This window comes from Rhyacophila brunnea, unplaced genomic scaffold (assembly GCF_057557595.1).
Source record: "Rhyacophila brunnea isolate RB1 unplaced genomic scaffold, BYU_Rbru_1.0 scaffold_35, whole genome shotgun sequence".
NCBI lineage: Eukaryota > Metazoa > Arthropoda > Insecta > Trichoptera > Rhyacophilidae > Rhyacophila > Rhyacophila brunnea.
Genome location: NW_028233017.1, coordinates 1141685 through 1156578, shown reverse-complemented (window position 1 = coordinate 1156578; position 14894 = coordinate 1141685).

The window sequence follows — 14894 nt, the reverse complement described above, 5'->3', positions numbered from 1 at the left end:
AGCTTTCTATACAATTAATAATAGTTCTAAGGCGCAAATTATATATCTTTAGGGATATTTATCTCATGGTTGATTCATTATTTACTTATATAATCTTAAAAATATAAACCATAGATTGTTATCATGAGCAGATGTAGCATATACTGTACGTATCCTGATAAATACGTTAATACACTATGTACTTACTTATTTAAAACTTTTCCTTTCATGTTTAATCGAAAATATACAGAATTTATATGCTCGTTAACGCAGATGTGTGTATATTTAGCATCTAATATACAACTTTTGTAAGTTTTTAACCAAGATATTATAAATTATGACATATGGTACTGTTTTATACAATATGTGTATATAAATATAATTCATCCACAGTAGTTCGTCTTTCTAAAGCTTCGCATAATAACATTGATAAGGTTAAATCGTATTTTTTTTATTTTTATCAAAGCATTTATGTTTTTTTTATTGTTGTAAAAAATTTCTATACGATTATGGAATATTTTATTACAGTTTTCATTTCTATGATAAATTGAAATTGCTATGGGTTTTATTTATATAATTTTGACATACTAGTATTAGCTATTTTTATAAAATATTTTTTTATATAATATTTAGCGTTTAATACTATTCTTAGTATATTATATATGTTCAAATGGGGTTTGATAATTTCAAAATTGTATCTACATTCTTTTTATCACGTTTTAACCTATTAATAGGAAATTGTATAATAAAATAATATTTTAATTGGAAAAAATTGTAATCTTCTTATAGTATTTATAATTTAAAAAAATTGCAGAAGTTCCACATATTCATATAAAACAGAGCTTATTTATAAAAATATTATAACCTAAACAACGTTATTAGGTCCAAAGCACATATAATTGTGGTCTTTTAAACCGATACAAAGCTTTTTATGTATAAAAATTTTGAAATTTTGACAAAAAGAAGCCCTGAAACTAACATTTTTGTAAATAAATGATATAGATTGATTTTTTTTGTATTTTCTGGTTTATTTTTCTATTTTTGATAAATTGACTTGGAGGCAAAGTATATTTTAAATATATATACATATATTCTAAGATTTCTAACGCATAATATGCGAAATATTTGCTGATATGAAACCTAAGCTTGGTATATACTCTTCTTGTCTAATATCATTTTACCCCAAATATATTTAGTAAGTATCGTGCAGCATTATAACTTTTTCTAAATCATAAAATGTTGAATTTTTAAAATGAAAATAATTATAATTTATGTTTTTAATCTAACATAAATTTAAATAAATTCTTTTTATTATGTATAAAAATCTTTAATCAATCATTTGAACAAAGATAACTCTTTATTTACTAAATAATTAATAGTTTTATAAAAAACCATCATTTATATGAACTGGATATGTAATACTTCTAAAAATTTATAGTCAAAAACAATAATAATTGGATAATACAAGCAAAAACATTGCAATCATCTATTAGGTGTAAACTAAATTCTCATTCATCAACAAAATATTCTTTTTTCATCCAAATGAAATTGCAATATCTATAAGAAACGAGTCGATCTTTAAAAATAAACTAAAATAAACTTTTACAATAAATAACTGATAATTTTTGTTTAGTTTTCATAGTATAAAAAAAATCCAAATGCCTATATATTTCTTTAATGTCTGCCAACACCTACAATATAAAAATTAGGAAATATTATGAATTTACTAATATAATAATGTATGGTTTAGAAAAAAAATACAAGAAGCATTTTAAATCTTTATTAATATATCTATAATATGTGTTTTATGCTGGTTTAATTCATTGCATTTACATATAAACCTAAATTAGATACATGTCAAATATGAAAACTTGAATAGAAAAATCCGCAGTAATGTAATTTAAAAATAAAACTGAAGCATCTAAATGTAGTTCTACCGATGTTATATAGAATAACAGTAATTTTTTGGAAATCAATAATTTCGATCTTTTCTAAAACCTTAAATATATTGCATACAAATTTTAGCTGTTGTTTAAATAAAAAAAATACATTTCTGTTTCTGAAGAACATCATACCGTTTATTATAACAATCTAAATGTCGCATAAAGTATATTAAAAATATCTATAAACATCTTTTTTATTTTTTTATTAGTTTACAATTATATTGCTTTTCTGTGTTTCCCAATTTTTTTTAAACTAAAAACACGCCATTCATTCATAAAAAATATAAGCTAACAAAATAGTATACACAAATTTGAAGTTGAGGTATCATTCATTATATTTTCTAATAAAGATATGAATATGATAAATTTATAAGAAATTATTGTTTAATTATATTATAAGGGTTTCTCATCATATCTGAATGTGTTTAAATTTATTTTTGAAAAAATATTGGTTTTTTGTAGCTTCTACTATAACAATAATGCGGTTTAATTTGTCTATAATATTATTTAAAGCGTTTAAATTTCCTAGTTGTATTATATGGCTACGCATTTTTATGTTGTTGCAAAACATTAAAAAAAATGCAAATCTTAGTAAAATGATTGATATAATACCAGAACAATTTAGAACTTTTATTTGTGATATAATCATATATAGAAAATAAATTTAGTTTTCAGTTACATAGAAAATAATGTTTTTTGTATTATTAGTGTATAAAAGTCTACGGTTTTACGCAAACAATTTTTTCCTGAATCTATAAATTTTCTGCTGTCTATAAAATACAGATATACATACGTTTAGTTAATTTCCATATTTTTTTATTTATTGCAAAATTTTGATATATAAATAAAAAAACCATAAGTAATAATTTCTAAAAAAAAGATAACTAATTGGAGAATATAAAATTTTATGTGCGTTACTTTTATCTTATTATGGGAAATATAATTAAATCTTTGTGTTTATTCATTGGATTATTTTATACCCTTTTTTTAGATAAGAAATATAAAAATCACTTTGTATTTTATAAAAACACATGACTTCAATTATGAAAACGAATTATTAATTATATACAGAAAAAAACCTTTTATGTAAAATCTAAAAAAAGCACTGAAAGAATTAGAATATGCTGCATTTATAAGAGAAACTATATCGATGTTGAAAGGTTTTTATTACGGTAAGATAGCACAATATTATCACTAAAAATCCAATGAAAACGATTTTTGATATGCTTTACGAGATTATTAGGGATACAAAGAAATAGAGAACTCTATTTTGTGCCGCTAATCAAAATTAATATGAAGATAGCTCATGAAATGCACAGCAGTTCCTTATATATACATGATACAATATACATGAAAATGTTTTTCATCATGGTGAAGAATTTATTGCATAGTTTTGAAATTTTATTGTTTTATGGAAAAATTTATAGAAGGCATCGATTTTTTATATATATGTATATTTGATTTGGATTTGTATAGTTAGGTAAGCAATTTTATGTATGTTCAATAGAAGAACTGGGCATATTCTTATTGGCAAATCTTTATCTATTCAACATTCCTAGATGCTTATTCTTCTCTCAAGACTTAATATGTTCTGTGTCTTATACAATTTCATTGTTTGTAAGTATTTTCACACTTCAGTTGATATTTTCAATGCATAAATAAATTTTATTTTTGATTTTTTCATACTGAGTTGCGACGTATAGCAATATTTTCAATGCATAAATAAATTTTATTTTTTTATAAAGCTATAAAAATTACCATGTATACTTCACATACTATAAAAAAAACCGATTTTATATTAAAATATGAAAATTTTTGTAAAATCATTATAAAGATATTCGAGAGTTATGTGCATTTATCATAATATATTTTGAATATAACAATTATATTTTGATTCCGTAAAAAGATAGTTATATATATTGATAAACAATTTTTATAGAATCTCAACTTTATGATGTTTTTTTACGTAAATGAAAAGAATTCTAATACTGCAATTTTATAATACATATAAAATATATGGTAAACTACACTTTTTTTAGTTGAAAGAAACCGACTCAAAAACCTTTGAAATAAAATTCGAGAAATTGCAGCTTTTTAATGCAGGAAGTTTTTATAATACAAAATATAACTATGATGGACCGAAGGCATGTTATTTTGCATGCCGATTTATTACATTACCCACTTTTAAATATTGTGAAAAAAAGCTAGAATTTTAGAAACATATTTATAAAATAACAAATATCTATAAGCATTCTTACGGTAAAGGTTTTCATAAGATTTAACACAAAAAGTGTCTTAAGAGTTGAATATATGGGTTAAAGCAAATATAATGATATTAAACACACAAAGTTTTAATAAATTTTATTTAAGTAGGCAAAACAGTACTGGTAACTATGAAAATGCAATAGAAAGAAGAAATAACAAGAGTTTGGAATTTAATGTAATTTTTGCGAGGAAAAAATATTATGAATGAAAAGTAAAATATGGACACCATAAGAAATCATTTGTATAGAATAAAAGCATACTTTAATCTTAAAAAATTAGTTGATATATATTTAATAATCATAAAAATTTTCATCAATAATAAGAAGTGATAACGAATTTTTTTATGAGATGCGAAGGAATGTATATTTTTTTGTTTGTGGTTAAAAACAATATATAAGTATTTGGAAAATCAAAATACGGATTTAAATTTGTATATTTTAGAAAATATATACTGATCTTTATAAGAATTAACTATTTTCAAATTTTGGATTTTCACATAAACCTTTTATAATGGCATTGAGCTTCCTAAAAATGTATTCTACATTGTGAAAACATGATTATGTTAAGTTAATTAGTCAAAAAATTTTTACAATCATATAAAATAATCAAAATGACATTACAGTTTTATTTGATACCGTTTATGATTATGAAATTGAAAAAAAATTATATTCACTATTAAGATTTTTTCGTTTTTTATTTTAATATTTTATAAGATAATAAATTTGTTTACAGCCATTTTCTTATATTTTGTGGCATAGAAAAAAAGAAGATTAAAAAAATAAATTTGAAAATGCCCCAAAATGTGTAATACTGAAATAGTTGCAAAAAAAATGATTTGTTGTATTAGAGCATAATTTCATTTTTATCTTTTTTCTTGCTGATTCGGTTAATATTTTAAATATATATTTTTTTTAAAAACATAGAGAATAAATAAATTACCCTGTAAACCCTTTTAAAATTAAAAAAATAATTTTCTCATTTTTATGTCGCGATTCCTTTTAAAAGAATTTTTTGCCTTACTTCCGGTTTTTTTGTGTGGGCGGCTTAGATAGTGTTTTTTTTTCTTTTAAGTTATCTTCTATATAAACGGAAAAATGTATTGCACCTTCATAAATACTATGATTTTAATCTTATTAAGACATTTCAATATTATTAGAAATTCAGATATCTATTGTGATTTTGATAATATCTAAACATGCAAAGGGATCTGATTTTGACCTTAATTTTGAAAAGATTAAAATCTTTGACTAATATTTTTAAAGTTAAAAAGAAAAAAACATAAAATAAATAATGTCTAAATAAATTATGTCTTCATACAAGCTGATGTATAACCAAAGCTGATTAAATTTCTAAAAAGTTATAATTTATTTTTTTATTATTTTTTTAAATTTATTATTAAATTTCTAAATTATATCCAAAATATTTTAAAAAATATGGATTGCAGCTTTATATATAGGTAAATATAATTATTCGCTTTCTTGGTTGCAATATGGGAATAGATTTTAAGATTGAATTTTTTGATAGATCATAGTTTTATGCTCGCTTTTTTTGCACCTTTATATTTAAAATTTAAATTCCTTTTGTATTTCGTATATTATAATCTATTTCATATATTTTTCTTGATTTTTTGTAATCAAATAAATAAATTTTTAATGATCTGTTACAATACTAAAAATTTTAATAAAATTTATATGCTAAAATGTTGGCAAAGAATTTGAAATTTGCTTTTTCATAGGTGGAGGGGTCTTTTCTATTGCTGATCAATTATAAAATTTGTAAACAGATCTATATCTTTTGCTATTATTAAGGTTTATGAAGTGTTTTGAGATGTTTTTAAACTGTACTGTCATTCTACAATGACATTCTAGATTTTATCACATCAGAGGATTTTACATTACACTATGTAGAACGCAAATTAACAATTCTTAACTTGATATCTCCTTTAGTTTATGTTTTTGCAAGTTTTAAAAGTTTAAGTATGTACATACATTATTGAAAACAGCAGAATTCAGTTTTATATGTATAGTTGAAATTGTTAAAAATATTATAAATATAGTTCTAATGATCTTAATTAAAAAAAAAAGAAAATTAAGAATTATATTTTTCGGATGTAATATATACGAATTTCACTCCATCAAGCCGTAATTATTTTTATATTGAGTATTTAAAGTAAATTTTCTTTTATAAACTATCCATAACAAACGATTTTACTACTTTATATTCGTAAAGTATAGACATCTATGCGTAAAATCTTTACACATAATTTAACATGCATTTATTTTTATAGATGAATCATATTAATTTTGTTACCAGAAATATTCCATATTTTTTTTTCATTTATAATTTATCATTTTTGAAAATTGTATACATTGCATTTACTATCTTTATATTATTATAAATGTTATAAAATTTGTTGAATCGAAAGTTAGATATATTAAATACAATTAAATATTGGTTTCAATTCTTACATTCTATATTTGTTGGATAATCATAGATAATGCGTGATTCAGCTAGCCTATGATATAATAATGCGTTAGTAATCGATTTTTTTAAGATTTAAAATTGACTAAACAGAAACATGATATTCTTGTAAAATTTTTTTTGTATTATACAATTCATGAAAAAATCTTCATAATTATAAAAAGAAAAAATTGAAATACAAAAATATAAATCAGAAGAATCTGTTTTTTATATTAAAAACTAAACCCAGAGACCGGGATTTCGTTGCAGTTTTTTTCGTAATTAAAAAAGATAAAATTGAAATTTGAAATTTAAAAAAAGCTTTTAGGTACAATATGTATTTTTAAAATTTAATTTTTTTTAAAATATTTTTTATTGTTTTTTAAAGAAAAAAATTATGCCCAACTCATATTTCAGACATTGGATTTAGCAACCAAAAACGATAATTTTAGCAAAACAAAATATTTATATAAAAATGCAGAAATTTTGACTTGATAATCTACTCATTATTGAATTGTAATATATGTACAAGTCTAAAAAAATATATTTACCTATTGTCGTAATAATATTATGTTTTGTAATTATGGATATAATCATACAAAATTTCTGCGTTTTTATTTAAAGATTAGAAGTTTATTCACAAATAATCCAATGGAAATTTTTAATTAAATAACGTCAAACCTCTGATAAATCTGTCTTTTTATCGAAGGAGTTGCAAAAATATTTTGCAAATTTTATAACCCTAAATCAGAGATGTTTTTTAAAAAGTTAAATTTATAAGAAATGCTTTGTAATTATAAAATTAATTTTCAGATACTATAATTGGCATAAAATTGGATTTGATAAAGCACTTTTATTATTATATTGTAATATTCGAATACAGCTAGCTCTTTATTGTTAAAAATAGTCTCTAATAAAAGGCTATATTCTTTACATATATTCCGCTATATCTATAGGTCTAGTTTATATTATATTTCATGTCTGATTCTATCATTAAGAATCAATAAGAATTCAATATAGTTTTTTAAAAAATAAAAATTATTTAGTTTTATCGGAAAGACAATATTTAATTGGCTAGATCAAAGTTTCAATGCTATATCATAATTCATTACTTTTTAAAACGCCAACTATGATTGTTCAGATTATCAAAACTTTCGAGGATTCCTCTTTCAAATATCATATTTATATGATTTTGAAATACCTGTCAAATTTCAAAATATTTTTTTGACATTAATTTTCAGTCACAAATAATTATATTCAATTTAATTTTACAATCGTTTACTATCTTATCTGCACAATTGTATCAGAAATTTTTGCGTAAAGTAATAAATTCATTACTAATTTAAAGACTCATATTCTTATAATTTTATGCATTTTACATATGCAAAAAATGTTAGTGTATAGTAATTTTCTTCATTGTGCTAAATATAAATTAGATTTTGCATCCATCGGTATATTTAAATATAAAATCAATCTAAGACAAAAAGTCATTAAATTTACAAACAGATGTTTTATGAGATATTGGTCTTTTTTTAGCACTTAAATCCTAAAATAATTGACAGGTTAGAAACTACTTAAATAGGAATCAAAACATTTGAAATAGAAAGCCCTTTCTTTTCTAATTTAACTTAAAATGTATATTTTTCATATTGCTTTAATGTACTCAAGCATATAAGTAAGTGATAGGCCTAAAATAATAATGAAATTTTGTATGTTTTTTTGTTCTATATTAGCACCCAACTTTTTTAAAAGAAAATCAAACAAATCAAATTTATCGCTATCAAGTTTTCAAAGCGAGATTACAAGTCAAAAATCTTTGGAGACATCGCAATTAGAAATATCCAATAAAAACCATTTATTTTATAATGAGAGCAATAAAGATGAAAATATAACAAGGATAATTGACAGTATAAATGAAGAGTATTTTATATATATTAATAAGGCCAATGTGATCTTGGATGATAATCTGGATGTTCATGTGATGGAACATAAATTAATCGTCCATTCTAGTGCTAAAGTTGGATTTGGATTTATGTGGGAGAATAATTCACGTATAGAAGCAGATACTGTTATAGGAGAAAACGTGTTTTTGTGCGAAGATGTACATATTGGGCCTGGTTGTGTAATTGGTAATGATGTTATTATTGGTAAAAGATGTGTTCTAGCGAAGTCCGTAAAAATATATGATAATACAATAATTGGAAATTCGAATTTTATTGGACAAGATGTAAAAATTGGATGCTCTTCAGGAGGAATTCATAGTGAAATGATTAGAATGGCGAAAAATCATAATAGTGAAATTTTAGAAAATCAAAATGTTAAAAGTGATAAGAAAGATCATCTAAAAGATAAAAATGTCGATAAATATCGAAAACAAAAAGAGTTTGTAGAAATAGGTAGTGGTAATGAAATTTCAGATGGCTCAATCGTTGGAGGTAATACTAAAATTGGTGACCATAATTCTTTTATGTGTGGGGTTATTGTTTCTGAAAACGTAGTAATTAGAAATTCTAATATTTTTGGTTCTAACATTGTCTTTCCGATTTCCTTTAAAAGATCAGAAGTCGAAATTTATAAAAACTTAGATCTATCTCTTTTTTTTCAGGCTAAGCATGCTATGTCAAATGAAGGTGGTCTAACCGTAAAAGATCAGATCGCTTATTATTCTGGACATGAAAAAAAATATACAACAAAAAATTATGACATAAATATTTTAATTAAAGGAAATACTGAAATCCTTGATAAAAATTCTTTTGAAACCAATTCTTCGATCTCGTGCAATGTAAGAATTGGAAGCTTTAATGAATTTCGACAATATACGAATATCAAGGATAATGTTCGAATATGTAACAATAATGTTTTCCATGAATTTCTTTCTATCGATTCTGATTGCTTTATTGGGTCGTCCAATATTATAAAAAGGTATGTGTTTTTTGATGTTGGTACTAAGATTTATGATGGTAATCGCATACCCGAAAAAACCGAATATTGTAGTTTTCTAAATTCAATCACAGTTGACAATACGCTGTGAAGCCTTAATAATGGGTTACTCTATTTCTCAATAAAAAAAGATTTCGGTTTTCAATAGTAATTTGATTAATAATTTATGATATAGCACAAAGTCTTGTTATTTATGTTATGTATAAACTCTTATATTTTTCTAATCTCATGTTGTAAACTAAAAATACTACAGCGGCAAAATACTTTAATAAAAATTTATAATATATTTATACAGTTTTAGAAAGTATTAAACATTATATATGTACAAATGATAACTTAGAATGATAAAATGTTGTTTGTATATATATCTTATTTCTAAAAGTAGAAAAAACAAGTGAAACATATAAAAATAATCGGTTTTTATAATTTTAACTGTAAAATGCAATGTAGCTTTATATTGCAGCAAATTAGACAATAAATAAAAATCAATAAAATTTATTATAATATTGACAAATTTGTAGTAAGTATTTTTAAAGTCGCTAGTATAGTTTTTTGATATTTGATTAAAGCTTTATTACCTTGAAAAATTACAAAAAATATATACACGCCATTCATCACCTATATTCATCGAAAAAAGATTTAATGTATATATTTTGATTTTTTTGTTTTAATTACAGTAAATCTACCGTATTTTTATTTGCTAAAGTCTCTAATGTCTAATCCTATAAAACCAATTTTATTTGCCCCTAAATGAAAAATATTTCTTTACTTTATAATTTTGTCGCATGAATAAAAATTGACGTATCTAGTGACAATGTGAAAATCTCTATTTATGACCAAATTAATTTCCAGTTACAATGACCATAAAATATATTAAAAGACAGATTTTGATATAAGTCGTAGAATTTTCGTTAATTTTTTTGATCATGTTTTTATATTTTTCCGCATCTACCGATATCATATATTAGTTGGAAAACATTTCACTTAAGTTTATCTAATTATATAAGTAAAATTAATTATCTTGCATTTTTTATTGTATAAAGATATGCATATATTGCTTAAAATAAACTTAAAATTTTTAAAGGGAAAGTATAAGACGATTTTTAGAATATGTATTTTTTTAAAATCGATTTAGTTGTTGATTTATAGAATTTAAACAAATAATAAAGTTTATTTGGTAATCAAGCATCTCAATACTACATATTTTGTGCTGTATCATTCAAACCATGATTAACTATACACGTAAATATCACTAAGTGACTTTCTAGTTCTCTGTATTGTTAGCTTCATACTCTCTAATCATAGTGTAAGTATAGCATAGAATATATCAACGTTTCTGTTTACATCTAGTAAAATTTTGCAATATTCAAAAAATCAGAAGTATATTTTTTTGTATTTGATTACGTTTCACTGATGCAAAAAATATTCAAAAATTAAATTTTATGGATGCATAAACATAATTTTATGGTTAATCATAGACTCATAAGCATTGGCTTCTTTCCATATGGTTTACCAAATAAACAGCGTACATTTTGTCATTGTAAAATTTATAAATATTATTCTATTTAAATCTTACAATTTCTTGATACGATACTGTAAAATATATTATTTCTACACCTATATAATAAATTTTAATCTTTTACACAAAAAAACAGTACATATAATCTTTCAATCAAACAAAATAGATTCGATTTTTGTGTATTTAGATCACCAAATCATTATCTTTCAATAAAGATGTAGTATTCTTCATATTAATAGTTACATTTTAAATTACTGTGGTCTATGTTGTGTTTAGTTTTGGGGATTTTTTTTAATAAAAATATTAAAATTATCATTTCTTTTATGTATGGGTTTCTCGGAACACCGTCTATATATTATAGAAATGACTTTGTCTTTTGGTCATCAGATATATTTATCATTTCTACAATTTTTAGTGTTTTCTGCGGATAAATTTATACGGGGGTTTTATACATATAAACAACAAACTTTAAAGATTATTGATTCTTTTTTACTAGATAAAAAATAATAATAATATTTAGCAATTTTTAACAATTAAATATTTTCAAATTCTTATTCTGTATCATAAATTTGTGATTTTAGATATATCATACTAATATAAGAGTTAGCATATATTTATGTAGGAAAGATTACTTTTTTTTATGTTGCAAAAAAAGATGAAATTTGGAGTATTATCACATAAAAAATTCATACAATGCTTAGCAGTTTTTTTTATCCGGATTTTATTAACTATAAAACGTATGGTATTCATATGTCAATACAGCGAAGTCTTTTTTTTACCTAACAACATTTACAGTATAAATAATTGATATGATGATATAATAACATATAAAATGATACTTAAACATCCTCTTAGATTTATCAGATGTCTAAGTCGTAGCAAAGCAATTTAACAATTAACATAATATTGAATTTCCAATTTTGAAATAACAAGAATGTATATGATTGCAGGTAAAAATTTTCTTTTATATTAATCAAATAATGCCTGTTTAATAATACTGTACTTGGTTTACATATATAATTTATAAATTCCATTTTTTAATAGATAGATCTTTTTTTTGTGAATTTTTGCAGGAGAGAATCATAAAGTCTTGCAATACATTTCTGAAAATAATATATAATGCTAATAAAAAAAGCAAAACGTGAGCTCATATGTATTTTTACATCTTTATTTTTGAATTAAGAAATAAGGCTCTGTTTTTTTTTCGATACTGAATAAGCGATAAATTTTTGTATCAAATCTTTTTCGTAAATTTCTCAGGTACATGATTTAAAAATAATTTGAATTTCTTTACCGATTGATATAAAAATTTTATCGTAAAGGAAGAGAAACTTCACGCGAAAATACACGAAACAAAATAATAAAACTAAGTTTTTTTTTTAAATTTACGATTTTTTTATTAATCTATTTTTATTTATACATTTTAACACAATGATCTATATTAATTTTCTTTAGATATTGTTTTATAAAACAATATTTTGGGCTCTAGTGCTTTCTGGAAAATTTATTTTTATGTTTTATAGAACTTCAATTTAAGTTTTGCAAAATATTTCATAAGTGAGAATTTTCTCTAAAAGTTAATATTCTCTTACAAGAAAGCTGTTTTATAAACTTATTATCTTGGTTAAATCGGAACATACTTTTATGCTTCTTATTATAAGTTTTATTATTCAAATTAATAACTGTATAAAGCATCTCTTTTTAGCCACCAGTTATGGATTTAAAAATCCCAGACGAAGTAGAAGCATTTATGCAAGCTCTAACACTCCGCAAGACACTTGAACTCATCTCATTTGAGAGAAGAAGAGTAGTTGATGAAGATAGATCAGGGGAAGGTGTCATAAGATGCATCAAGAATTGTGCAATATTTCTAACTCACTGACTACGTCTAAATAGATAAAATCGAATAAAAGAAAATTAACCCACAAATAATAATCTAATTTTAGCCACCAAACAATTAAAAAAAATGGTTATACTCGGCAAGAAAAATAAGTCATACTGTTGGAACTAAATACAATTCCCTGTTTGATCTGCTTAATATAATAATTTACGCACCATAAATATAAATATATGCAACCATTTTTTTTATTTGCAGTCAAAATTCGTCATTTATTAAAATGCGAACAGAAAACATAAATTATAAGAATTTCTAGACGCAACTGACATACTTTTAGATACAATAAAAACAATATGCTACATTCATAATATAAAAATTATAACTTAAAATATCTTCGTTACAAATGTAAATCTAAAAAGAAAATTCATAAATCTACGTAACTGAATGACATTTTTTTATATAAACGAAAAATCTTATGCAATCTCGAAAGTTATATATTCAAAATTTACTAAAATAGTATGTGGAACATGTTTTTTAAGACTTAAAGAAATTAAATATTTAAGTACGTATATTAGAATGAAAATCATGGAGAAATTCTTTGCATAAATTCTAAATACTAGTACCAATGGATGATAATTTACGCGAATATTTTATTGGATTCAAAGAAAATTCGTTAATTTTGTTATCACTATGTTTTTTTAGAAAATTAATTTATTTTGCATTATAAGATTATTAATAGAAAGCTGATAGTTTATAATACAATTTTTTTACGTATTACACCTTTTTCAATCTATTTTATATTTTTAGGCAATATTATTGTTTTCACATACTGATTTGCTTTAGTTAAAAAAAACTTAAATTACATATTTTTGAATTAGAAAACATACAATCACATTCTGTGAGACATATTTCTCATATTTTTTAAAATTTATTCATGAGAAATAAATTACAAAAAAAAGATAGGCATTTAAATAAAAGGATTTATATTTGTTAACCTACAGGAAGTAAAAAAATAATAAACGTCATAACACTAATTTTATTGCATAGCAGCAACATGTGAATCTAACTATTGAATATGAAAAATCGCAAGACTTTGATTAAGTAGAAATTTAATAAGAATACAACACGATGTAATAATAAGAATATTTATAAAACTCAATAATAAAAACAAAACGTATTAAATCAACACGAATTATCGATAATTTTAATGGCAATTATGTTCGATTTTTATAAAAATTTTTACAAGATCCAGAAATAAGAAATTGATCTCATATATAGAAGATTATAAAAAAATATTTATGAATATATGTGTAATGTTAGCATAAAAAAGAGAATTATATTTTAATTAAAGGTATTTTTGAAAATGCAAAATAAAAAAAAGTTACCATATAAATAAAATTGCGGAAAAATAAAAATTTTCCGCAATTTATTTAAATGTTTTAAAATTATTTTGTTTTTAAAATCAAATCGTTTTTTATGATTTGCCAATTCTTTATTTTATTCTGTATTCATGGTTTATATATTTCCATTTTTTTTTATAATATATCCAAGCTCAAATCATTTTAAACATATGAAATATGAATTAGCATATCTAAATCTAATAAAGGTATATTTATTGATTCAATCATTGGTTCATTTTAAATGATGATATATTATTGATTTCAACCCATAATTTTTGTAATAATTTGATAGATTCTTAGATAACATAGCTGTTATAGCGAAATCACTTATAAAAATTGAATAGTTACCGTAAACTTAACTAAAAAAACATAATTTTTTAAAGATAATTTAAACGTATATTTACTTTATGATTATACGTAGAGTGTACAGTCGCTATATGTCTTATATTTTATAACAATAGTCTTTGCTATCAATTACTTTCGATCCTTTATTTTGAGCAGAAAAAAACATTAAGTTGATGAAGATGTTTACTATATAAAATAAAAATAAG